Raw genomic sequence first — 2,909 nt, 5'->3', positions numbered from 1 at the left:
AACTACAGGCCCATCTCAAACCTCCCCTTTATCAGTAAGATTATTGAAAAAGCTGTGTTTCAACAATTAACACCATCTCAACTATGACCAGCCGCTTTGACGTTTTCCAGTCAGGTTTCCATGCTCACCACAGTACAGAGACCGCCCTTATCAAGGTGTTTAATGACATCCATATAAATGCAGACTGTGGAAGAACCACAGTGCTGGTACTATTGGACCTCAGGGCAGCATTTGATACTGTCAATCACTCCATTCTGTTAGAACGCCTGGAAAACTGGGTCGGCCTTTCTGGTACAGTAGTGATGGGTCGGGCAACACCGATGCGTCGGCGTATGTGTTGGTCTCATAGAGCGAAACCCGTATCGATGTGTGTATCACTACGGAAAAGTCACGTGACCAATACAGGACCTGTTTCGAACTGATTGACGGGCCAAACTGTTTATAAGGAAGCGCATCTGTCAACGGGATGCATCTGCCAAAACAATCTTGCGTGTTTTGCGAATACACAACTCATCAAAAATGATGGAGCTTCCTAAACCAAAAAGAAAGGTTTCTGCTGTGTGGGACCACTTTGATGTCATTTCGGAAAATAAGGTATTTGTTTTGATTTCCTTGTTTCATCCTGTTCCTCTCAGAGTTTCCACTTGATTTTCTGAATAGAAATTCATTTCAAAGTGACCTTTAGTTTACTGTTCGTGTTATTTTCTGCAGGTTAAATGTCGCAATTGCTCAACAGAGCTTGCATATTTGAATAACACCTCCTCAATGCTGAGGCATTATAGGGCCAAGCATGAGAATGAAATCCATGATACACCCATGATAAACTCAGGTATACAGGTATTTTACAACTTACTGACTTTGTTTTATTGATAATTTCGATTAATTTATACTTTCTCATTTTTAACCATCAAGCTTCCAGGAAGCAGATGCTCGATGAGGCTGTGCTTAATTTCATTGTAAAGGACTGCCAGCCCCTCGCCGTTGTGGATAATGAAGGGTTCAGGGAGCTGGTTCAGCTCCTTGAGCCCTCATATGTTTTGCCAACCAGAAAGGTTTGTGTGGAAATTATCTAAAGTGGTAGTTTATTTATCAAATTTATTTTAAATATATTGATTTTCTTCTTGTTTGACTTGGTGTGGTTTTCAGACCATCAAACAAATGTTGGCCAAAAAGTACGAGGAGGAACGGGAATGAGTGAAAATGGAAGTACAGCAAGCTGTGGCAGTGAGTATAACCGCTGACATGTGGACATTTGTGAACATGGAGGCTTACTTGGCTCTAACCTGTCACTACTTTAATGAAAATGTGCAGCTGTGTACATCTGTGTTAGGTGTGCAATACTTTCCACAAATTCACACTACTGACAATTTGGCCCAAGTAAAAAGGGCCATGATGGAGGACTGGGCCTTAACAAATAAAGTAAAGTGTCTTGTGACCGACGCAGCACCAAACATGATTGCATGCGCTAGACAGCTCCAAATTCGGCACTCAATTTGCATTGCACATAGTCTCAATTTATTAGTTAGAAAATCATGTGATCAGATCCCCACTCTTACATCCATCAGTTGGATCCATACGTGCTGTTCCAGGTGCCAAGACGCTGGAACAGCACGTATGAAATGCTGTCAAGGCTGCATGATGAGAAGTAGCAGTGTGGGTATCTCTGGCCTCTCTAAAAACAGATTTGACTCCACTTACAGCTGATGAGTTTACCATCATAGGAGAAACACTACTTGTGCTTGCTCCTTTCCATCAAGCTACAGTGGAGTTGTCTGCAGAGAGGCGAGTGTCAGGATCAAAGGTCATCCCAATGATGGAAATGCTCTATAAAAGGCACTTGAGTGTAATGCTTCAACCTTGCACACTGACACAGCACGACACCTACATGAACACCTGAAGCGTCGAGTTACAGACACTGCTTCCAACCTGGAGTCATTAAGTGTGTTGACCCTGGCGACACTTCTAGACCCCAGATTTAAATCACTTGGGTTCCACAGTTCCTCCAAGTGCAACGAGGCCCTCAGCAGACTGCGGACAGAATGTGCCTCAATAGTTGGAGGCTCAAATGAGCCCCAGCCGGGAACATCTTCACAACAGCTGTCTGCCCCCACTTCAGGCATGGTATTGAGCATTATTTCTTTGTTGTTTGTAAATCATGTACTAAAATGCCAATTTGTTTTTGTTTTTTAGATAACCTTTGGGAACATTTTGATCTCGAAGTGGGGAGGCAGACCAAAAGTGCCACAGCTGATGACATCCATGAGGTGCATAGATACATGGCAGAGGGCAATATTGCGAGGTCCCAGGATCCTCTTATATATTGGAAAAACCAAAAGAGGGTTTATCCAAACCTCCTCCGCCTGTCCTTAAAATTTTTGTGCACTCCAGCTTCATCTGTGCCGTGTGAGCGGGTGTTTTCCACAGCTGGAGAACTAATATCAAAAAAGCGTAACAGACTGATTTTCATAACGTTGCAACAATTTATTTATTTTTTAATAAAAATTTGTAAAAAAAAAAAAACAGTGAACAAGCATCTTTATTCACATGTTTATTCAGATGTTATTACATTATGATACAGGTTCTCATTATTTATTGACTGTATCTAAAATATCAAAGATGTTTTAAAATTACAATGCACCATACAATGAATTACATCATATTAGTGTCATCAAATCAGTGTCAGTTAACTCTGTCAACTAGGTTGCCTGTAGGGATTTTTAATGTCCAGCAGGTGTCAGTATTCAGTGACACAGTATCGACACAGTATCAATACAGTTTGGTGTCGAAACGTTTCATGATGCCTCATCAACCCATCACTATGGTACAGCTCTCCACTGGTTTAAATCCTACTTAAAGGACAGGGACATTTTTGTATCAGTAGGTAACTTTACGTCCCAGACGACAAAAAT

At 41.5% G+C, this 2,909-nt stretch overlaps 1 long non-coding RNA gene across 2 annotated transcripts; it reads left to right on the top strand.

Annotated features, from left to right (window-relative positions):
* Nucleotides 1-387: 387 nt before the first annotated feature.
* Nucleotides 388-2,520, top strand: LOC118556666. 2 transcript variants are annotated; one of them, XR_004927281.1, is made up of 3 exons: nt 388-829; nt 913-1,052; nt 1,147-2,520. It is a non-coding gene; the product is annotated as an uncharacterized LOC118556666 (long non-coding RNA). The 2 variants fall into 2 exon arrangements; XR_004927280.1 differs by having other exon boundaries at nt 388-1,052.
* The last annotated feature ends 389 nt before the right edge of the window (nt 2,521-2,909 follow it).

Source organism: Fundulus heteroclitus, chromosome 20, assembly GCF_011125445.2.
Source record: "Fundulus heteroclitus isolate FHET01 chromosome 20, MU-UCD_Fhet_4.1, whole genome shotgun sequence".
NCBI classification, from domain to species: domain Eukaryota; kingdom Metazoa; phylum Chordata; class Actinopteri; order Cyprinodontiformes; family Fundulidae; genus Fundulus; species Fundulus heteroclitus.
This window is presented reverse-complemented; position numbering and strand designations above follow the sequence as displayed.